Source organism: Eptatretus burgeri, chromosome 3 (genome assembly GCF_056783735.1).
Source record: "Eptatretus burgeri isolate ZD-2024b chromosome 3, Ebu_testis_v1, whole genome shotgun sequence".
In the NCBI taxonomy this organism is placed as follows: Eukaryota; Metazoa; Chordata; class Myxini; order Myxiniformes; family Myxinidae; genus Eptatretus; species Eptatretus burgeri.
The window spans coordinates 86,907,874-86,932,916 of NC_140963.1; the positions used below are offsets into that span (position 1 = coordinate 86,907,874).

The 25,043-nt window shown below is 42.2% G+C and overlaps 1 protein-coding gene across 6 annotated transcripts in view; it reads right to left on the reverse strand.

Annotated features, from left to right (window-relative positions):
- LYPD6 (LY6/PLAUR domain containing 6) overlaps window positions 1-25,043 on the reverse strand; it is a 115,156-nt gene that overhangs the window by 53,064 nt on the left and 37,049 nt on the right. For 2 of the 6 annotated variants that reach the window (XM_085874378.1, XM_085874369.1), the window contains exons 1-2: window positions 25,037-25,043; window positions 22,169-22,239 (exon numbers count right to left, since the gene is read on the reverse strand). The exon at window positions 25,037-25,043 is cut by the window's right edge. The exons of 1 other annotated variant lie outside the window; for it this stretch is intronic. The gene's annotated coding sequence lies outside the window, so the exon portion shown is untranslated. Of the gene's footprint in view, window positions 1-22,168; window positions 22,368-22,906; window positions 23,111-25,036 lie in introns of all 6 variants that reach the window. 3 more of the 6 variants (XM_085874371.1, XM_085874370.1, XM_085874374.1) reach the window with 3 other exon arrangements.

The window sequence follows — 25,043 nt, forward strand, 5'->3', positions numbered from 1 at the left end:
CTACAAAGAGTAGGAGCGTGAAATAACACAATGGCTGCAATCGGTCGGAGTACAAACTTGGTTGGCGGTGAAGAAATCAGACTTTTAACCAACCAATGGGAAATCCCCAGTTGCACAACATGTCTGGGGACAGATATTTATGAGTTATGGTTAGGGTGGTGGGCTTGGGATCCTAGGATCCTGAGTTCAAAGCCCACCACTCCTGGGCCTGTGCAGTGTGCAAATATCGTGGACCTAACCCATCCTCCCCCAACCACCCCCCCCCCCACAACCCCCGGTGCCCCTCCAAACACTACATGTGCTTCTTCCATTCCCTTACCCCTGTTTCCCAAGCATTTTTTTTTCTTCTCCCACATTACCCCACCCCACTCCCACACCTCCTTTGTCTTTCTCCATTCATCCTCCTTTTATCAATTTTGCCCTCTCCACTTCCCTGCATACATACTGAATATAATACAACCACTTTTTGTTGGTCAATTTATCCATTGTGAAGAGTTAAATATGGGTGGAAACGACGGTTTCAAGCATCTGCTTCAGCTCTTAATTGGTTGAGATAGTCTAATTGTGGTTTCAAAATCTTCCCTTTCCTGTGGAATGGTGCGTAATGGCTGTTATTGAAGGCCTTGCCCGTGGCTCATCCGGTAGAGGAGCGGGCATGGAAGCACGGACCACCGTGTCAGAATCAAGGGACGAAGAGTAGTTGAGCCATTTTGCGTCGTCGTGCATTTTCAGACTTGACTATACTGTACTACAAGCAATCGCACATTGTTTTTACAACTACATTGGTAGCATGTACACTTCTTCTTCTTCTTCTTCTTCTTCTTTCGGCTGCTCCCATTCGGGGTCGCCACAGCGGATCATCCGTATGATCCGCATAGTGATTTGGCACAGGTTTTACGCCGGATGCCCTTCCTGACGCAACCCTGGTCGCCTCTTACGACACAGGGATAGGTAGCATGTACACTTGTGCAGTTTAATTAGTCGCCAATAGAATAGTTCAATCAAGCTTGGACCGATCGAAGGAAAAGCAGATGCACCAAAAGGCAGTTATCATGCCCATTCAACCTGTGCCATGGGCTGACAGGATTGCCTACGAGGTACGTACACTCACCTCTCGCCTAGCTGTCTAGCCTAGGTTCGAATCCTGGCCCAGCTATAAACTGTCATCTTGATGTTTCATCAATGTGCGTGCCATCCCTCGGATGGAAGTTAAACGGGATTCCCGTCTCAGCATTCATTGGTGGACGTTAAAGGGTCCTTTACAAAGAGTAGGTGAGCTCGTTCCGGCACTCTGAACAAATTCCAAATTACTGCCCTAACCATCAGATGGCATTGCATCAGTGGCACAGCTGCACTCTCAGCCAATGATGCCACTCTGCAGCTTTGTGCTGCATACGAACGAAGAAGCAGCCTGTGCTACGACACACCCCACCCCGAGACAACATGGCACCCCAACAATACGAGACATTTTCTTAAGCATTTCAAAATTCAGAATGGAACTATAAACAATCTTGTAGGATAACAGGTTATGTTTTTTCATGTTCAGCTGGCGTTTGTGATTTATGTGTGAGTACCGTACGTGTGTCTTCTTCTTCATTTGGTTCGAGTTGAGCGGACTAGCTGGTGAACCACTCCTGGGCCTGTGCAGTGAGCTACTGCAGTGAATTCAATCCTCCATCAAGGTGGTATCTGTGGCACTGCACCAAGTGGTCTGCTGTACTGACTATTTTTTTTTAATTTTTTAATGGAACCGATAAGAGAGTGATAGTGCAGTCACTCTTCGGGTCATTGCTCGGCTTGTGTGGCTTCAAAATAGCGACAACATTGGCTCTCTTGCATAGTTGAGGGACCTTTGCTGTTGCCAAGCACCGTGACATGAGGACCAGCATGGATCAGCTGCTCGGCATATATGTTTTCTGGGCCTGACACCTTTCCACGTTTCAGAAGTGCTAAGTGCTGTTTTAAACAATAAAAGTGAGAAATGACAGGCGAGACCTCGGTCAACAGATGGTGATGAGTGCGGAAGTGTGACGAATCAAACTTTCAGCCGATTCTTTCCAGCCGTCTACATCTTCCAAATTCCAAATATTTAACAGTTAAATATTTGTCTTCTCCTTTGATTGATGGTGAGTTTTATCTGATTGAATTGCTCATTGATGGTGTGTTCAAGCTCGATGCCTCAGACCTGGCATTTAGAGTAAAGTAGAAAATTTAATTTGCTACCTCATTTGCTGAAATTCATTCAGGTGAAAATTTACCAAAAAAGTGAAAGAGGGCAATTCAGAAATAACCCACACACTGGTTACGATGACTGACTGTTGGTGAAGAGCATCATATTCACTTGCTTCTTCAAGGTGGTGGGCTCAACTGTTGCTGAGAACATCAGTGGGATCGATTCTTACTTCCACAACTTTATTCCCTCAATTGTTTCACAAAATAAGGAAATGAAAACCCTTCTCCAAGCTCTGTTTTACTCTCTCCTTATCTGCATGCTGTTATTCCAGTAACTAATCCACAATAAATTGTTATTCAAAAATCTCACTACTCTTTGTAAAATATTTCCATTAAGGAATCGTCCTCCATAACCGATGATACCTTACATGAAAATCAATTTGCTATTTTTAAAGCCCACTCCTCTCTCCATCTTGTAAACAGTGCGAGTGTGTTTGTTTGTTGACGTTTTCAAACCCTGAAGCCAATCTCCCCCAAAATTTGCTGTGCGGCGTTATTTTAACATGCAGAAGGTCATCACAACAACAAAAAAAAAACTTTCAATTCTTCATCACATTGACGTAAAAACATGAAATAACGACTCTCATGGTGATTGAGCATCGCATCGTACATTGAGGATCCCCTCTCGGCGGAGACAGGGGCAGAACTTGTTCAAAGTTCGATCCCAGCGAACGCAAAACATTTGAAAAAGATTGTAACCAAATATTATGAAAACATTATTTTGTAGTGTTTAAAAACAACACAAAAACAAAAACCATTGCATGCTTAAAAAGTTTATAAAACATTTTGACATTGATATTAAAAAAGTTTTAAGATGTTATAAAAATAATGTCATTCAATAATGTTTTAATCCATCCATCCATGGGGAACACTCTGTGCAGAGCGTTGGTGCTGCCTAAGCAGTCTCCTTGGCTATTGGGCACAATCCTGGACGGGTCACCACTCCGACACAGGATACCAGCAAGCTGGCACTCATTTTGCCAACCTCAGAAGGATGACAGGCAGTCAACCCCACCTGGTATTAATTCAACAGCCAAGTGGGATTTGAACTCAGGATCCTAGGATCCCAAGCCCACCACCCTAACCATTAAAGCCAACACCAGGTATAATGATTTACTGACGTTTCAAAAACCTGACAAAACAATACTTTCATAATGTTTGGCACAATCATTTTTTTTTGAGCTTTGTCGAGAATCATTGTGTTAGCGAGGGAGCTTTGTCGAGAATCAAACCAATTGCAGCATTCATGTACATACAGTATTTATATTCCACCCAAAGGCGGGTCTGGTCCTGCCAAAGAACAGTTTCTTGGCAAAAGCATTATGTTGGGTAGGTTTCTGTTGTCTTCCCAGATATTCCATATGCAGAATGGAAATCAATATACAAATGGTCCACAATCTCCAGGGGACTACACTGAGTGTAATGAGTGGTTACACAGTGCTGTAAGTCCTTAAAAAAATTAAAAATAAAATAAGGTCATTTGGCACATCATTTCCATGTTGCACTCACTCCCAAGTTCATTTTCACTACTGCTGGTGGTCGTGGTCGTATGGCAGCTTAGCTGCCGGGGTAGCTATCATTTCTTGAAGCGCAACTGTGTCGCTGATGCAGTGCCCCTCTACCAGTACACACACTGGAACTGGTATTCATTTCACTGACCTCGGAAGGATGACAGGCTGAGTCAACCCCCTGGTGTATTAATTCAGCGGCCGACGGGGCTTGAACTCAGGACCCGAGGATCCCAAGCCGCCACCCTAACCACTGAGCCAACACCAGGCCGATGCTACAGCTGTAAACAACCATCTCTTTAAAGTTTTACAAAAGTCTAAATAACTTGATTTTGATCAGGTGAGCAAACTTTTACGCATATGGATGGATGATCCTCCTCATGCCACCAAGCCCATAAAGGCTGCTGAGGCAGTTTCATTTTGAGTGGGTCTGCATACTTCTGCAAGAGTACATGTGGATGAATGCCATTTTTGTCACATCTTACCACTGAGTCACAGGCTTCAGCAATTTCCATTGGTTCTTTGAAGAATAATCTCTCTAACTTTGCAGTTGTGGCATCCAAAACAGGAATGCACAACTGCTGGTGCCACCTTTTATTTTCAAGGTTCAGTTGCAGTCATGGATGTTTCATGTGCATTTGTTGCCTCTTCTACATGATTCTCTTTGACCAAAAGTTGTTGAATGCCGAGATTTTCACTGCTCTTTTTAATTTTGGTGAGTTACGTGCATCTTCTTCTCGTAATGCAATGTCACGGTCTTCACAGAGTTCTGCAATTTATTTCCACATTTCTGAGTTTTTCAAAGTACACTTTCACTTTCTCCACGACAGAAGTACCGTTGATGCTTTGAACTCCTTTGTTAGCGACATGAATAACTTTCAAAATATTCTGAAAGATAATCAAGTGGGCAACGGATGAAACTCCAGCCATAAGATAAAAGGCTGTTTTCTTCCACTGACCACCACCTTTTGCTTTGTTCACTTGGATCTCAGAGACACCACAAACACCTCTCCAGCGACGTGCGCAATTTGGACAATTTATTTTTTGCTTTTGACCCAAAGCTGTCTGCTTGCCGTTTAAACATGCGATGATTGGTTGGCTCTGCAACCACCACACCAAATACAATTTCTCAACTACATTTAGCCCACAGCACGACGACTCGCTTTACAGCGCTCCATAAGGATGAGGTTGAGTTTGTGTGCCATGAAAGGTACACACAAATCGCAAACAGATGGCCATCTTTCATTCGCTGTTGAACCGCAGTTACGTGTCCTGACAAAACCGTAGCACCATCAAAAGATTTGGCAACTATCGCCACATTCTGCTATCCAGTTATCTCCAAAGCTTTCGTTATAGCCGTCCGCATTTTTGGATGACAAGCAATTAACAAAGACAGGAACTTTTCTCTGATCAAGGTCTTCTGTGTATCTGAAACAAACTGCAAGCTGCTCTGTCTTAAATTATGTGGCCTCATCTGCTGTTGTAGCAAAAAAAAAAAAAAAAAAAAAAACCCCAGTCTTATTCACTGACTGTACAATTTCTTTGCAAACTAAATCTGCACAGATCTGTAGCACTTCGTTTTGAAATTCAGGGCTTGTACAAACAAAATAACTAACTTGCTGTTTCTTGAACATGTCATCATATTTTGAGAAGAAATCACAAAATTCAAGAAATCTCCCTTTCAATTGAGCTTACTTTCCATCATTGTGCCGCCAAAATGGTAAGTCAAGCCTTGAAAGTAACTTGACAACGTCACAAACTTTTACAAGGTAATCCCAATTTCTCTACTTTGGTGACTTTCCAAAATCTTCAATGCTAATGATCCCATCTATTCGCTACAAGTAAACTTCTGAAAAAAAAATTTCTTTTCCTTTTTACTGCAACCTTCAAAACCTTCATTTTATTTCAATGGAATTATGTATTTGAAAACTGTAGAACACAAATCACCTTGTTGGTACTTCCAAAAAAACCCCTTTGTTTTGCAGTACTTGAACAAAATATGCTATTTCGACCGATCCGATGTGCCACTCGTGCTTTCAGCAATGGGGAACATCAAGATTCAGACCAAATGGCAGCTCGGCGGAAATATAGATTGTGCTTGTAAATGCAAAGCAAGAGTTGAAAGGACCATTCCAATGTTCTTTTTTTCAAGACTGTGCAAAGTAAGGTGTTTTATCAACTCTCTCGTGTCATGTGTTTTCAAAATCTTAATTGTAGAAAAAAAAAAAAACAACAATAAAGGAATCCCATTTGTGGGAGAGGAATGCCCCTTCATAAGCCCCACTAAATCTCCGTGTGCTGAAGGTCCAAAGCCACCACCAAGCAGACATTATAGTGTTACAAAAATGACAGGGGATAATTATTCAGTCGTTATATCCTTATGAGTGTCGGCGCAAGTGTTTGTAAAGCTGAATTAGAAACAGCCAGAATCGGATGTTTAGTTAGATTCCCTGTCACCATTATCCTCATGTCGGTCTCCTTTTCTATCTCCCGTCCGAGTGTAATTTCAAACACCCCCAGTTTTTCATCACACCTCAACATGGAGGACAAACGTGTGCCATGTCAAGCCTGGAAACATTACAAACATGGAATTGTCACGAGTGCTACATAGCACAGCTGGGACACCAAGAGCACATTCACAAAAAGTACAGAGCAGGGGTCAGAGCACCGCATATATTAGGTAGAATGATAGCACCTTGCATTGATTCACAGTCAGCCATTGATTGTGGCTGAGCGTCTTCACAATATATATTATTACAGGTTTGGAAGTCATGAGCGGAATAATCAGACCCACTTCCCAGCCGGTACACTTGAAGCCGACAAATCGGAGATAACTCGGTGGCACAATGGGTTGCGAGGCAACTATAGACGCCGTCTAAGACTTCATTCAGGCAGGGTCCAGTGTAACTCTGCTTTACCTTTCCTGCAAATTAAACCTCCCAGATGGGGAACCATGCTCTCAACGGCCCACTGTTGTCAATCAAAATCACTGAGCGCTCCCATAATTGGGACATTAGTCAATGACTAACTATAACGGGATGGCGGGACAGATCTCCCTGTCACTACTACACACTATGGTCTAAACAGTGGAGAAAAGCCGATGGAGCAGTTTGGAAACAGTTTATAAAGATCAAAAGGACATGTATTTACAGGCAAACAGTTCACAAGAGAGATCTTACCCCCAAAGCACATCAGCCCTCCCAGTCAGTCATCTAAGCAAGTTTCTGCACAAGTAAGCATCTCATACACTCTGGGAAACGAGATAAGGAAGGGTGATCGACAGAGAGGAGGAGGAGGCGGGATTGTTGCTAACCCCTCGCTCACCCAATGCAAGCCTGCGGGCTTACGTTGGTCCAAACATGAAAAAGGGATGGGAGGGAAAGAAGAAGGGAGGTGGTATGCAGTGGGGGGGAGAAGTGTGGGTGAACGTTCATAGTGTGACAGAGGAAATCGTGAATGTGAGTCAGTAAGTAGTCCAGCCCTGAATAGGATGAGGGTATAATTGTCAAATCCAAGTGAACAAGTTAGAAGTAGGGATAGCTGGAGATATAGAGTGCGAGTCAGTGTGTTGGCTGGTGCATCCAGGGAAACTCTGCGTCTCGTCGGTCTCTGCATCGTGGCACCATCTCGTTCGCTCTCGCAGAGGCTCATTCTCGCAGGTTCAGCCTTGACTGATTTTGCTCAGATGCACACGAGCCGAACCCTTCAATTCCCGGGCTTATGAAGTTCTCGAGGGAGGTGTGCTTCTGGGGCCCACCTCTCGAGCACGGCTTGAGCTTTGTAGGTGCCTCCTCCTCACTGGTACGTTCTTGTCAACATGCAACGCTCACTGGCTGAGCCCATGGTTCTGCGGCAACAATGCCGAGCGCTGCTAGAGGCCCACACATCTGCTGGCGCTTCGCTATTCTGTTTCTTGATTGTTCAAGAGATTTGCAATCCCAGTCTATGCTGCTTTATTGGATTTGCAACGAGTTGTAATGTTTGTTGCAAAGCGTGTCTGGATGAGAGAGAGAGAGAGAGAGAGAGAGAGAGAGAGAGAGAGAGAGAGAGAGAGAGAGAGAGAGAGAGAGAGAGAGAGAGAGAGAGAGAGAGAGAGAGAGAGAGAGAGAGAGAGAGAGAGAGAGAGAGAGAGAGAGAGAGAGAGAGAGAGAGAGAGAGAGAGAGAGAGAGAGAGAGAGAGAGAGAGAGAGAGAGAGAGAGAGAGAGAGAGAGAGAGAGAGAGAGAGAGAGAGAGAGAGAGAGAGAGAGAGAGAGAGAGAGAGAGAGAGAGAGAGAGAGAGAGAGAGAGAGAGAGAGAGAGAGAGAGAGAGAGAGAGAGAGAGAGAGAGAGAGAGAGAGAGAGAGAGAGAGAGAGAGAGAGAGAGAGAGAGAGAGAGAGAGAGAGAATTTATAATAACAATAATTATAAAGAGGGTTTAAATGTACTACACAAACGCTACGCATTTCCCATTCCACTGATAAGAGTGGAGAGGTAATTTTGCTAAACAAAATTGCTCCAGATACAACGAGAAAGGCACTTGGAAGATTGCATACCTCCACCAGGCTAAACAATTCACGTTTTATATCCAACTAAAAGTCCTGATCTGGATCCGGATCTGAAACAAAATGAAATTATCTTGTTCTTGTCACCTACCCAACTCATCCACCGTAATTTGTCATAGCTCGTCCACAACCCTTTGAAATATTGTGCTATTTATCATTTTTTGCCACATCTTTCAATGATATGAGGAATCACTTTAAAGATTTAAAAAAAAAATTCTCAAATCCGGATCTTCACCAAAATAAAATCAATCTGTTCTTGTCACACACCTGATATGTCCACCAAGTTTCGTCTGGATCCGTCCATAACTTTTTGAGATATAGGTTATATTTCGTTTTTCATCAATCACTCAATGATGAAGAATCACTTTTAAAAAATTCTCGGATCCGGATCAAGATCTTCAGCCAAAATCGAATCAAGCATTTTGTGTTCCATAACAAATCTGCCCACCAAGTTTTGTCCGTATCCATCCACAACTTTTTTAGATATCATACTATATATCGTTTTGGCCCTGTCACTCGATGGTGAAGAATCACTTAAAAAACATTCTCAGATCCGGATCCAGATCTTCACCAAAGTCTAATCATTTTGTCCATGTCACCTACCCAAGCTCTCCACCAAATTTCATCTGAATATATCCACAACTTTTTTGAGATATTTTGTTCACAAACAAACAAGCAAAGACAGACATGAAAACATAACCTCCATCCACCTTCGATGGCAGAGGTAAATAGAGACATAAACAAGAGGTAGAGACAGACATTTAGAAAGAGACAGATTTACATAAAATTCCAAAATCACTGCATTGCATAAAAAAAAAAGGTACAGAAACTGATCCCCTGAACTACAAACATATCAGCTTACTTCCAATCATCAGCAAGGTCATGGAATCCATCATCGCAGTTGATATGAAAACCTTCATTTTCTACAACCTCATCTCAGATCACCATCTGGTTTCAAACCAGGTCACTCCACCATGGACATGCGCTTCTACTCTCCCAACAATGGATGGAGGCCCTCAATGTCAGAATGAGGTCAGGGCTGTCTCTCTGGACAGATCTCGTGCTTTTGATACAGTCTGGCATCCCGGCAGTTGAAGACCTCAAAACAGCCGTCAGGGGCTGCTTTTATGACCTCCAACGCTCAACATGGAAGATGTCCAGAAGAAAATGGAGAAAAATTCAAATTTGTGCGGAGAATGGAGGGAAGTATACAGATATATTCAAACGAAATTCTAACTATGCATAGGAACTTTGTGGCCACTCTGTCATTAAATTTTAATGGAATAGTGATTTTTTTTTAAAATTAGGTTAAAAAAAAAATCCAGCAGTTTAGCACAACTGAAGCAGTCTTATACGTCACCCTAATACACTGTAATCAGATGTTGAGTCACAGTTTAGGAGAAGGAGGCTTTATTGATCACCATCGAATGCAGAGTCAATAGCCACATCGACAGCCTCTTGTTCACCCCGACACTGCACCTTCTCACACAACACACCCTCTCATGCTATATATTGATATACTATTGCATGGTTCTTGGAAGTATTTTGTATAATATTTTGGAAGAAAGTATAAATTAATTAATTCTGGATTGCACCACCGTTTTATCCAGTGTCTACTACATCACCCTATCTATTTAACACGTTAAATTAGTTATTCGTGCCTACTGTTTGTGTCCTTTATAACATCCTTAAAAAACAGTAAGTTTGCTGTTTGGAATGATTCTCAATTTTGTTTAACGGCCAGGCAGGCAGAGTAAAAATATGAGCTCTCTCCTCTCGGCAGAGCCAGAAGAGCCAAAGTACGGCAAAATGGCAAACGCCTTTCTATTCACGTTTCGATTCGTGTTCAAAACACAACATTCAATTTAAATAACTTGTTCCTCGATCATAAACTGATGACAGGTGGACAGATGGACATGAACCAATTGCTTAACACCTCTTTTCGCTTCGTGTGCACAGGGTAACAACCTCTCGAGAGCAGTGTTCAAGTCAAGCATTGAAAGATTCAGTCTTTACATATGTTATCAGCAGGAAGAAAACAAAACAATTCAAAATGCAAAGCCTCTATAGTTTAGAGTCAACCATTTGACTTTACAGCAAATTAAATTAAGAACAAGAAATAACAAAAATAAATAAATGTTTCATCCTGTCGTTCCCTGAAACAAACTGTGTAAATAATAATTAATCAAAGCTTCGGTCCTAATTCAAAAAAAATTGGTACAAACATCTGTCAGATGCTATTAACAGAGGCTCTTTTGTCACAATCAAGTGCCAATCCGTGAATAGGACATCTTCTTGATGCCGACAATGCTTTAGACATGGAGATTAGTAATAAATAGCTTTTTATTCTCTCAATAGCCTTGTGCTGTCGAAGGAACTGAATCTAATCAGTGTTGCATTCTCAAAGGACATGGGCTCGGGAAGGAAATGTCCACTCCAACCTTGACGCCCAATTTGCTTTTGCTGTAAAAAGGAAATTTTCCATCTCGTCAAGCATGGCAAATTGCTTTCGAGAGCAAGAAGTTTGGTATGAACCCTCACAACTTGCCACCTGGCTCATTACATGAGCAAGGCTGAGCTGTTCCCAATTGCGTAAAACATAATAACAATCATTGTTTAAAATAGACCATCATCATCATCATCTGATATCATCAATTTTACCACATCAGCAGATGTTGCCGTCTCCAATGTCAAACTTTTCACAATCGCATCTCTATTTGGACATTAATCGAGCTAACACTTTTATAATCTTCCCCTGATTTTAGTTTAGAGGTGGTACTCAGTTGGCAGCTTGCTCGTTATTAATCAGGAGCATGCTATCATTTGGATGGGGGTATTAAGCCGGCTGTCCTTCTGCATTTAGGTTACGCAAGTCAAAAATCCCATGGTATCTCTACAAAAAGAAGTCATTGTGTGCTTGTACCCTTGCGAACATCCCTGAGCTTGAAAGTTTAAAATGTTTGAAAGATCCTTATAAAGGGATGTAGACATTCAATTAATAGTAAGAATGAGGCCAGTACATAGAAGATAACTGACTTGATAGATTAAGTTCATGGTGTGCGGACCATATACAGGCTGCGTCAATAAAAGGTTAACCACTTTAAATGACCTTTGTACTTTTAGTCATTACCTTAGTTTTTGTTTTGTTTGGCAGGAGTGATCAATGATCTTCGGAGAAGTCAATCAAGCATAACCAAAGTATTCAACGGGGGAAAAAATGACGTTTTCTACGGAGCAAAGAGTAAACATTGTCAAGTGGTATTTTGAGACCAAATCAATTGCTTCCGTCCGAACGAGGTTCTGCACTGAACATGGAGAGCATCCCAGAAACAAGCCAAGGAAGCCAGCCATTTGGAAACTTGTGAAAAAGTTTAAAAGTGAAGGGACGATTCTCAATATTAACAAGGGAAGGCCCGGTCCCCAAGAAGTGTACGGTGTGAAGGAAACATGGAACGAGTTCGTGAGTCAGTCATGCAAAGTCCGAAGAAATCGCATCGACAAAGATCGGCTGAACTGGGTCTCACTCCCAGCAGTGTCAGAAGAATAATGAAACAAAATTTAAACATCTTTCCTTACAACATCCCAACAGCCCACAAATTGACCGATGTGGATAGAGAAGAAAGAGTCACTATGTGTGAGATGTTGCAGCAGAAGATGGAGGCAAACCCAAACTGGATTCGCGATGTGTGCTTCAGTGAAGAGACACACTTTCACGTCAATGGTGGTGTCGATTCACACAACAACATTTTCTGGGGAAGTCAACGTCCAGATGAGGTTGAAGAGAAGTCGCTTAAGGGTTAGAAAGTCGCTGCTTTTGTGTGTTTTGGCTGTATTGGTTTGAAGATGAAAACGGAAGAACGGTTACCATCAATCAAGAACGATACCGATCGATTGTCAACGCATTTTACGAAGACTTGAAGCAATCGATGAGCTCTGCAGCCCACCGGCGACTGTGGTTCATGCAAGACGGTGCGACCCCGCATACAGCCAATGAAACAATTGCCTGATTCAAAAATTCGGATGAGTTCTCAGTTTGCGAGTGGAAAATGAATGGTCTCCACACAGCCACGACCTCAATCCGCTGGATTTTTTTTTCTTCCTCTAGGGAGCTTGTAAGGATAACAAGGAACACCCCAAATCTGAACCTGATCTGAAGGCAGCAGTTGAGGCTTATATACAGATCGTAATCATTAAAACTTGCAGAAACGTCATTGAAAACTTCGCAACTCATGTGAATGCATGTTGTGTGCGTGTGGGTGCTAATATCGAACACCTCAACTATAAGCGCATTAACGCACAATGAGTTTCATGTCTCCATGATTTATTTGTCATTTTCTGAGTTAATTTTTTTTCTTTTATGACTCAATGTTTTGGTTTATAAAGTTTTGAAGTGGTTAACCTGTTATTGTGACACCCTGGTACAAGCATGATGGGCCAAATGTCCTCCTGCGGTGTACAAGATCCTTGGTAATTTTATGGATTTGATTATACACTGTCAAATATTTAATAGCGGTCAAGGACAAAGACCATTGGTCCAATGGCAACTCCTTTGCCATCCTAGTTACAAAGGGCATGACAAAGTCTGCACTTGGCAAATCTAAACACACAAATTCACAAGATGCACGAGTCCATATCATCTGCTTTGTTTAGCTGCAGTCAAGTCTCAATTGATGGATGGAACATTAAAATATATCGACAAGTAATCCAGCAATGTTCCTCCCTACAGCCAATGAGGAGACAAAAAAAAAAAAAATCACAGCAACCTGTAATGTTCCAGAGTCATTTGGCAAGACTGGGTAATTACAGTTTATAACATGGTCGCTTCCTCTGGCCAACCCCCACTTGGTACTGGAAAATCTGGTTTGAGCTCTCCGGTGCACTATTACCAAGAATGATGGGTGATGAAAAGGGAGAAGGTGAAGTGAGCGTTTTCATGTATAATATACAGGGTGTTTCAGAAGTCTGCACACCCACAAGAAAAACTTACACATTTTACTCTTAATTTATTAAATGTTTAAATTGATTCCCATTAACTCACATGCACAATAATTCTTGGGCATGTGTTTCTCTGAACGTTTCTTAAGAAGGAAAGACTGATGTCAGCACAATCCTTCTGTAAGTTTTCCTTCAGCTCTGCTATGCTGCTTGGTTTCGGGATATAAACCACAGATTTCAGGACCTGGACTACTTGGGGGGGGGGGGGGGGGGTTCACGGTGTCCTATCCACCTCAAATGTATAGTTTCATCCAGCCAGTTTCTGAGAGTAGTGGCATAATGTGACGGATGGACCGACGGTCCCACATTCAGTTGACACCACACGTTTTTTTTGCCCAATCGAGCTAAAGGCAAATCATCCAAACAAGGAACCAGAACACTGGTATCTTTGGGCAGATCGCCAAACCAACTCCTCGCCTTCTCTTGAATGACCATTCCAGACAAAGGCATATTCTGCTGGTTCTGATGCTCTATCCACGTGGTCAGCATCTTCTCCAGTTTCTCAAGAACATCGGGCCGAGATGTGGCAGTTCTGATAACACTGACATTCGTTGTTGTCCGAGCGCTTTTATGGATTTTAACATGATTATCACGAATGATTCTTACTGTGGAATCACGAAGTCCCATCTCCTTGAATATCAATGCTGCGCTCACCTCCATCAAACCAATCTAAAAGTTTCAATTTCACCTCCAATGAATGAGACCTTCGTCACTTCTTCACTTGATCATCATCTCCAATGCCACTTGTTAGATGTTTTGTAGCCATAGTTTCAGCCACTGTGAGTGAACGACACACACAGGATGACGCAGCGCGGTTGTTGTTGTGGTTAAAACGCCTCTTCAGAACATGCATTATACGAGGGTCACCCGTATTGTTATGGATCTGGTACAAGGGGGTAGAACTGTGGATCGATAAGAATAATTATTTCATCGTACATGGTGGGGAAAGTGGTATATTGCCGTTGGTGATAAAACGTGCCAAGCAAATGCTTAGAATGAATGAATGAATGAATGAATAAATAAATAAATGATAATAATAATAAAAAAATAAAATAAAACTAGTCCCACAGGTTTTTAGCTAATCTGGAATTTACATTCCCGATAAGGTATTGTCATCACGCACCATCCATCCATCTCCTTTTTTGACTTCTCCGGCCAAACCGCTGGGCCGATCTGGTTGAAATTTTGCAGCAACCTTCCTCACCGGACTGGTAACAGGAATTGGAAAGCTTGTTCTGGTCACATGACTAAGTAGGTCAAAATGGCCGACTTAGTAAATTCCTTCAAAATTCTTCTTCTCTAGACCCACCAGTCAGAATGTTACCAAATTTGGATTACATTACAACATTAAGCCCGGGAAGGGATGTTAAATTTCACAGGCCATTCCGATCACCTGGCCGGAAGTATTTCAAAATGGTGGGCCCACAAATTCCTTCCAAAATCTTCTTCTCCTGATCCATCAGTCAGAATGCTACCAAATTTGGGTTACACCATTAGGCCAGGGCAGGGATGTTAACTTGCCGGTCATTCCGATCACGTGACCAGAAGTGTGTCACAATGAGAATCGTGCAAATTCCTTCAGATTTATATTTGGTCTTGTCATCTCCATTCTCAGTCTTAAGTTTCCTAAATGAATGGTTAAGGATATTGGTGAAGCAGTCATTGTTCCAGAGTATGTTGGCTTAATTTATTCATTGTTACTGTCTGTGATTGCCACAGTGGGACAGTGTTCTTCTTACCCTTTTCCTCCCTGTCATAAATCCCCATTTTGATGAGAACTTGTGTGGTGATTGGAAACAGGAACCCAAGAGCTCAGAGGATTGGATTATTAATCCATGAGACAGGCAGACTGGGTCCCCACTTAAGTTCCTCCACTGTGGATCACCAACAGGCTTCACTCGGCCATCTTGTCGGCTTTCCACCTAAGTCGTTGCGATTGAATGCGCTGATTCGCATCAAATAAACCCAGTAGATGTGGAGATTTTTTCGTCCCGGGCGACGTAAAGACCGCGTGGCCACCACAATATACACACATACACATATATTACAATACAGGGTGTCCCAAAAGTCACCTAGGGATTCAGATATTAAATAACATTTGTTTTTAAAATAATTTATGATTATTTTTACACCAAAAGAAAATTTACAAAATGGAGATAAATTTGCTTTATTTAAGAAAAATGATGCAGCTCTTTCGACAGCATTTTCCATAACAGCGGACAATAGCTCTGGCTGCAGCCCTCGAATTTCTGCACAGATGTTGTCCTTGAGCTGCTGAATTGTATGGGGCTTATTAATGTATATACATACGCTCCTTTAGTTAATGACCCCAAATAAAATAATCGGGAGGCGTCAAATCAGGAGAATGTGATGGCCAAGAAATATCTGAATTTCGCGAAATTATTCGGTGTCCATGTTCTTTGGGTGAGAATAATTGATCGATGAAATTTAAAATAAAATTCCACGATTTTGGTTCTTTGTTCAGTTGTGAATTTTTCCATGGGTAATTTACAAATGTTAATCTAAATTGTGAAAAGAAAAGAAAAAAAAATTATTAAAAAACAGAAATGTCATTTAATTTCTAAATCCCGAGGTGACTTTTGGGACACCCTTTTTATATATATATATATATATATATATATATATATATATATATATATATATATATATATATATATATATATATATATATACACACACACACACACACACACACACACACACACACACACACACACACACACACACACACACACACACACACACACACACACACTACGTGGATAAAAGTGTGTGGACACCTGCTCATCCAACATCTCATTCCAAAATCGTGGGCATTAATATGGAGTTGTCCCCCCCCCCTCCTCCCCGCTTTACTGCTATAACAGCCTCCACTCTTCTGGGAAGGATTGCCACTAGATGTTGGAACATTGCTGCAGGGATTTGCTTCCATCCAGCCTCAAGAGCATTCGTGAGGTCGGGCACTGATGCTGGGCAATTCAGTCTGGCTCGCAGTCGGCGCCCCAATTCATCCCAAAGGTGTTCGATAGGGTTGAGGTCAGGGTTCTGTGCAGGCCAGTCAAGTTATTCCACACCGATCTCACCAAACCATTTCTGTATGGACCTCGCTTTGTGCATGGGGGCATTGTCATGCTGAAACAGGAAAGGGAATTCCCCAAACTGTTGCCGTAAAGTTGGAAACACAGAATCATGTGGAATGTCATTGTATGCTGCAGCGTAAACATTTCCCGACACTGGAACTAAGGGGCCTAGCCCAAACCATGAAAAATAGCCCCAGACCATTATTCCTACTCCACCAAACTTTGCAGTTGGCACTATGCATTTGGGTAGGTCGTGTTCTCCTGGCATCCGCCAAACCCAGATTCATCCTTCAGACTGCCAGATGGTGAAGCGCGAATCATCACTCCAGAGAACGCATTTTCACTGCTCCAGAGACCAATGGCAGTGAGCTTTACACCACTCCAGCCGACACTTGGCATTGCTCATGGTGATATTGGGCTTGTGTGTGGCTGCTGGGCCATGGAAACCCATTACCTGAAGCTCTTGGCACACAGTGCTTGTACTGATGTTGCTTCCAGTCAGTTTGGAACTCGGTAGTGTGTTGCAACCAAAGACAAACGATTTTCTGCACTATGTTCTTCAGCACTCGGCAGTCCTCCTCTGTGAGCTTTTGTGGTGCACCACTTTCTGGCTGAACTGTTGTTGCTCCTCGACGTTTCCACTTCAAAATAACAGCACTTACAGTCGATCGGGACAGCTCATGCAGGGCAGAAATTTGATGAACTGACTTATTGGAAAGGTGGCATCCTACGACGGTGCCACGAGCTGAATCCACTAATTAGAAGGGGTGTCTGCATACTTTTGGCCATGTAGTACATGTCGTGTATATATATATTATATATATATATATATATATATATATATATATATATATATATATATATATATATATATATAGTTGTGTCCATGCCGGTTAAGTTAATGTCCCACCCTTGACCCAGTTGTCGTAGATGTGCGGTTCACACTGACCTGGACGGATAGCTGAACCGTTTCCCTTGGAGGCGAACAGCCAAGATCCTTTGGGATTATGTCGCGCGTGGGATGGAAGTGGCGAAGCACGTACTAGAGGCGTTCACCAGGACGGAAGCACAAGGGTTTATACTCGAACCCACAATGAATAGACAAACACAACATATCTTACAAATGAAGGTTTAATGAACATAAATAAAATATTTATAATATAAACAAATCAAAGGGTGATAAAAAATAAATAAATAAAAGCATGAGGAAATGAAACAAGAAGTAAACTGAAGCCTCAATATGGTTCAAACACAGACAAGGGGAAAAATAAATAAACCAATGTCACCCATAGGGTGACCCGTATCTTGCCAAAAGGTGACCACGTGTGACTTCTTTAAGGTCACACTGAGGTGAACAGAGCTGCTATCCACCAGGAGCGACTCCTTGAGGAATATCTGCCTTCGAGAGATTCCGATGAGAATCGTTCTACAGAGTAACCATGAAAAATATGCGTTTATTCATAACGTCACCAAATGACGTCATAATGTCTCAAGCTTGAGATATCTAGAAAGCACTCATCGAGGTGTTCAATTTGAGGTACTACACCATATGGTTCCGAAAACTTGAAAATTTGACCTTGGGGTCAAATATGTTTGACCTTAGGTGCTAACCATGAACGTCAAGGCCAATCACCACCAAAAATTAATCAGCTGAGCGCCAGACCATATACTACATTCCCATAAAGTTTGGAGACGATTCGATTAAAATTACTCAAAAAATAAGGGTTTCGTTGACTCCCCTGATTTGCGACAAAGTGACCTTGACCTTCGACCTTGACGTTCAAAATTTTATGCGCTGAAAGGGACCTCTATAGGCCTCTGATACGCAAAGTTACAAAAATTTCCAATGATAACTGTGCTCTGCAGAATTTTTTATACGTGATTACAGACAAACAAAAAAAAACAAGCAGTCATAGACTGGTACTTACGAAATCGTCGACTTGACCTCTGACCCTGTCTAATAAAAGCTGTCTCTCGAGAAGGTAGCGACGCAAACCAGAAGTTTCTACGATGATTCTGTACCAAACCATCAAAAATCGAATGTTTGACCTCACTGTGACCTTGACCTTTGACCGATTTTGACCAAAATCTAATCAGTGCTAGCCATCACCCTCCTGAATCACGTGGTGTAATTTGACATTGGTAGCTTCTTCCGTTCTCGAGTTATCATTTTTTGCATGTTTGACCTCACTGTGACCTTGACCTTTGACCGATTTTGACCAAAATCTAATCAGCACGAGCCATCACCCTCCTGAATCACGTGGTGTAATTTGACATTGGTAGGTTCTTCCGTTCTCGAGTTATCGTGCCTACAAACAAACAAACAAACAAACAAACAGAAACGGAAGGCATCAATATACTGACAAAATCTTTAGATTTCGTAAGTAAAAAACATACAAGCCGACTCAAATATCTTGCAAAAACTTCGTTTTGGCAAGATAAAGAAAATCTTCCTTTTATTCTGGCACATAGCTGTGCATCCAGAGATGATGTATTAGGAGTCTGGCGAATGAGCTTCGCAGTCGCTGTGTGGGAAACCGCACCCAAAATGGCGCAAAGTTGCTCTCTGCATGGGAAACGTATGCGAGGTAACTCGCGTGGATGGCCTCAAATGCCAGGAACCGTCATAGTCTCTTCTCACACCTTTCCTCTCTTAACACCGGGTCCGCTCACAACAATGGCCCACCTTCTTCCTCGATGGTCGAAAGGGATAACGCAGAGTTATTGCTGAGATACAGGCTCTTCTTCTTCTTCTTCCTTTCTCTCCATATAAACTTCGCGATTCAGCCAATCAGACAACGGACAGCATCCTGTTCCAGCATGTGAGAAATTCACACAGTATGAACAATGAGAAACACATTGCTATATCGTCATGCCGAGAGGAGAGCAAAAACGAGACCTCTGTCTCAACTGCGTACCTTGCCCAACTCTCTTCTTCTCTCTCACATAAAGTGTACAAACTTTGCGATTCAGCCAAACAGACAACGACCAACGTCCTGTTCCAGCATGTGAACAACTTCGCCCCAGGATGAACACGAGAATCGCGCAGCCTTCTTCACCATGTCAAAGAGAAGCCAGAGCATGAGACCCTTCATCTCAACTGTGTACTTCACACCAACTATCTGCTCTTTGATCATGCCCGCTCTCTCATGTCACACCGACCAATCATAAGCTTTGGGGGCGTAACTTGCTGGAACAAAACCGGGAAAGCAGGGTTTCTGCCTGCTCGGAAATATTTGGCTCTGTCGTTGTTGTTGTTGTTGTTATAAGAATGTGGGCCCTTTTTATAGTTAGCTTTGTAAATGCAAAAACATAAGAAAAGGTCACAGGTGGCAATCACATACTGGGAGTAATTCGCCTTAAACCCTACCAAGTTAACACAGCATGTGGTAACATGTCACAATCTTAAGCTGACAGGTTTCCTTACGTAAATTACATCGAGATGTCTCCTCCCTAAACAATCCTACCTTTACTATGAAGTTCCTCCATCGACCCCACAAAAGTACATTTATCTTAAAAAAATAAAAATTATATATATATATATATATATATATATATATATATATATATATATATACATACATACATACACACACCAGAGCCTGGTGTTGGCGCAGTGGTTAGGGCAGCGGCTTGGGATCCAAAAGGTCCTGAGTTCAAGCCCCGTTGTGCCACTGAATTAATACACTCGGGGGTTGACTCAGCCTGTCATCTTTCCGAGGTCGGCGAAATGAGTACCAGTATACTGGGCCGGTGTATATCCCGGTTAAAATAGGTGTACCATATCCCTGTGTCATAAGAGGCGACCAGGGTTGCGTCAGGAAGGGCATCCGGCGTAAAACATGTGCCAAATCACTATGCGGATCATACGGATGATCCGCTGTGGCGACCCCTAACGGGAGCAGCCGAAAGAAGAAGAAGAAATATATATATATATATATATATATATATATATATATATATATATATATATATGTCTGAAGAATGGTCTTTAATAATCACATGGTTTGTCTGAAGAAGGCATAAGTAAAGGTTGTTTGGCCCATAATGCTCTTGGCATGTACATATTCAATACATCTCAGCAAACAAGGTGAAAATTTCCAGCGAGCCCCAAATAATTTCGTCGGGGTGCCAGCACATAATGGGCTGCTCTTTATTATATATATATATATATATATATAAATTTTTATTTTTTTATTTTTTTTAAACATACTTGGGGACTTCAGCATCCACAACAAATTTGCAGAAAGTATAATCGGCTTTAGGACTCCATTTAAAGAACGGCCAGCTCTCAGAAGCAGAGTGATCCCATATGTACAAGGTGTCCGCAAATCACCGTTGCAAATTCAAACTGCAATAAAAATGAATTGTCCCAAGTAGGACCTGATGGAGGCTGATCAGAGTTGGGCTGCATTAGGTGATAAAAATGTTCCAAAGGTTCTCAGGTGTCTTCGGATTCCAAAGAGGTCTTGGTGTTCTCAAGGGTCCCAAAAGGACTAAAAACAACTAAAAGGACTGTGCACTCTTTGCCCACCCAAACTCTCTGTCCTCCCCTACCCCTTTATTTACTGTTCTTCAAAGCAAGAATGCATTAATGACATTAAAAGGTTAAAACTTACTGAAGAGACTGAATTAGATAATGTTTAAGATCAAATTAAAACTAAGAGATTGAATTGAGAGGTTAAAATTAAACAAGGAGGAAACATCAATGATGGAATCACAGGCATGTGATATATGTGATGGGCATACAAATATAGATTACATTTTGAGTTAATTATCTAATCATTTCAGCACCTGGAGAGAAACTAAAAAAAAAAAGGTATCCATTAGTTTTTGCACATCGACGTCATGAATCAGACGCTAAATTTCAAATCGATCATTTGCGCCACCTCGGAGGAGTGGAGAAAAAAACAAAACCAGTTCATGGACCCATATCCAGGAGGAAGGAAGGGAGGACTGACTGGACATCGTTATAGCTTTAACAACTATTCTCGACTTCATCGTAGATGAGCTAAAATGAAATGGGATACAACAATGCGAAATGGACATTTGTCAAAGTTTTATTGATTATTTTTTTTTAAGTTCCCAGGTGTCTGTTGTAGCACATGACACCACATTCACTGCAAATGGTGCCCCCACAAAAAATGTGTACCGTGTTGCCTGGTTTAGAGACAAATCCACTACATATGTTCAAGAAAGCTTCAGGATAACCTAAGGAAGGCAGCCACCATTGAGAAAACCGATTCGTGAGTGCCAGAAAAGATTTATGGGGACTGGTAGTATCCTGTAGAGGAAGGGGGTAGTCTGGCCAAGCACATGTGGTGAGGACGTTGAACACATTTGTGAGTCGTTCAAGCACAGTCCCCACAAGTGCATTCGTATTCGGATAAAGATCTTGACAAATCTTGATAATAAAACTTTGAGAAATGTTCTTTCACAAGCAGCAAACCACGTCGTTGTATCCCATTTCATCATTTTATTATTAAGGTTTAAATTTGGAAACGTAATTTGTGGACATGCTGTATATCCCAACTGCGTTAACCCATTGTCTACTGCACTTGTAATTCATGTAAAAGGAACAATGATATCAGTTAATGCCATTGTCCCACATGTGATGTACATACAAGTTCCTCTTTGGTCTTTAAGAGTAATGTTTAAGTTTAAGAGTAAAAAATTCTAAAATCTAGTGGCACATATAGAATAATTACAAAACAACAAATAAGGAAGAGGATTTCCATTTGATATCAGTTTTAAAGCAGGAATTTATTTCGTCATGGAATATGCAGATACCTTGTCAAGACTTGACCACACAACTTCTTTCACCACCCACATGTTCAAAGCATTCACAACAGAAACTCCAACTGTTAAAGAATGACACACTGGTTGAATCCACAGATTGTTCACAAACAGAAAACCGTGAACTGTCAATGAACCCCAGTTCATCCCAGCAAGAGATTTGAAAGGTCATAACAAGTTGTGATGTGAATTCCTGAAACAAAGATGATTATTGTTTACAATTGTGAACCTTGTTATGAGCAAAATGAAGATGATTTGTAGAACAAACATATATGAATAACACGTGGTGGTCTTCTGATGGGATGGTGCAGAGGTAACATACTTACATTTGAGCTGCCCAGTCGGTTCAATTCCAGACCTGACTAGAACCTGTCGGATTCATTCTCACTCAGGGCATTGCATCAAAGAAAGAGACACAGATCCCTCGGAGGGACGTTAAGCTGAGAACCCCGTCTGATAACTTTCGGTTGGTAGACGTTAATGACTGCACGATGTCTTTAATTGAAGTGTAGTGGGGTTATCACCGGGCCCTGAAAAAAAAACCCTCAAATTCCTGCCCTGACCTACAGCGGACACTGCTTCAGTCGCACGGCCCAGGCTCCGAAAAATGACGCAAGTCACGTGATGCGTATGCACAGATTGGGATCAGAAGGCTTTTCTGCAAATATCTCTGAGTGACCTAGCTGCTGTTTTTCGACTGAGTGAAATGAAAACAATGGCTTTGTTACTCACAGAATCAATGTTATAGGTTCTGCAAGGCTTGGAAGAGAGGGTGGGTTGAGGTCGATCCTCGAGGAGAGGAGGGAGGGGGCTTTGGCCAGTCCTTGAAGCTTTGCAGTTGCTGCTAATTCATAATGAAATGTCATGATGTGTTCAATCCATCGGTGCCCAGGAGGAATGGTGTTTTCTTAGAGCCACCAATCTTGCTCGTTGGACCTGAAGAGCCATTGAATATGGGATATCAGATGGGCATCATATCCATCACGCAACGTTTTAGAAATGTCTGCAAGGATAGGGACGAAGTATGATGGCATTTATTGTCACGCTATTTTGTCTGCACCGAAGGAAAGAAGGCGGGGTGGAATTGGGAGAGGGAAGGGAAGGGGCAAATAAACGACTCGAGGAAAACTGCAAATGAAATATCACAATAGACACGACCGGTGTGACTTCGCTTGCGTTCTCAAATCGGAATCCTTCAACAATCCTGGTCAGAGGTTCCACTGAAGAGATAGGTGTGGAAATTCTTACCTTCCTCCTCCTGAGAGTGCTCGGGCCACACACACTTCCAGTGCACTCGAATGTGGGAACATCGCACAAACAATTATAGGATTGGACCAAAACGTCAGCCAGGAGCAGTTGCCAAAATATCACCACCCTCGTTGTTGTCAATATCGAGGTATTGCTGAAAAACGACGGATTCGAAACTGGGACCTTTGATCGTGCACAAATTCAATCAGCTCATCCTTTGCTCACACCAAAGAGGAGGGCAATCTTTCAGTTTCTACTCAAGATCAAGCGTTTAGGAGGCATCGACCGGACAAATGAACTAACCCGAGTACATCGAGACCGGTGTATTGTGAAGCATTTCACGTAAGGTTTCCCCTGGTTGTCCACAAGCAACTCCAGGCAACTCAGACAAGAAAAGTGCAACATTTCAGGAGACTTTGTCCTGGGTTCGATTCCCAGAAGAATCGATTCCGTCGCTCTGGAGAGGTGACAGCAGAGGGGGCACTGCATTTGAAGTATGCCGTCCATTGCAAGGGAGGTGAGCCGGACGTCCGTCTCACGCGTAATGTCGATGTTAAAAAAAAAATCAATGCAGTAAACTTCCGTGAGTTTTGAGAGAGAGACAAGTTTTGAAGGGTTAAGGTTGCACAGAATCAAGGTGTAAGTACGACACGTGATGCTGGAGCACCAGCCCATAGCAGAGAGCAGTACTGCATTTTGATACAGACAGAAGTCTTGAATACCGTGAGTATCTGTGATTTTACAAGGAAAGACTCGGATCGACGGATTATGGTAACAAAGCAGCTGCATGTCCTGCTGTTAAATTGGATGATGGTAGACAGGTAGAGCGCAGACCTTTCCTCATTTACTCGGACCTGCTCTGGTCTCTAAACCGCCACGGCGTCCCATTGGGCTCTTTGTGCGTCTCATCGTGATTGCATTCTTCTATCGAGCTGGAAAAGGTAGAGGTTCGAACATGGAATACGCGTGTAAAAATTTTTTCCAGGTGTTATCCTTCTTAAACTGCTCCTTCATCCCACGCCATCAAACATCATACATGGGGTGTACATGTCCACGGTGTGTTGGAAGGACACGGGGACGCAGACATCTCCCGAGAGTCTCCTTTCCCACGAAACCCCAATCACATTACACATCGGATTCTTAGCCTGTAGCTGTTGGTGTGTGGACGTCAGGGTGTGTAGACCAGTGCTGGATTAACCATTAGGCAGACAAGGCATGTGCCTAAGGTCCAGCCAAAAATTTGAGCCAAAAATTATTTTCACATTAAATATTTTTCTTTTTTTTTATTAAATATTTTGTTCTTGAATCAGTTCATCTTTTGTCTGGGGTCCATCTCCATGAGCCCGGGATCTAATTTAAAATTTTCAGGTCATTCTGTAAAATTTCAAAATGTGTTTTAGGGCCAGCCGAGGATTAATCCGGCACGGTGGGAAGATCCACGATTTGACACCAAATGAAGGAATCAAGGGGAATGCGGAGCGAGGTTATGACGACATTGCACAATGAAAATACCAAGTTACTTTGTAGGGTTAGACGAGCGCCGGTTCGGAGAGAATCCCGAACAGAAAGTGAAACCGACCTTGCAAAAGGTCTTCCCACCCTCCCACCGTTTACCTGGTCC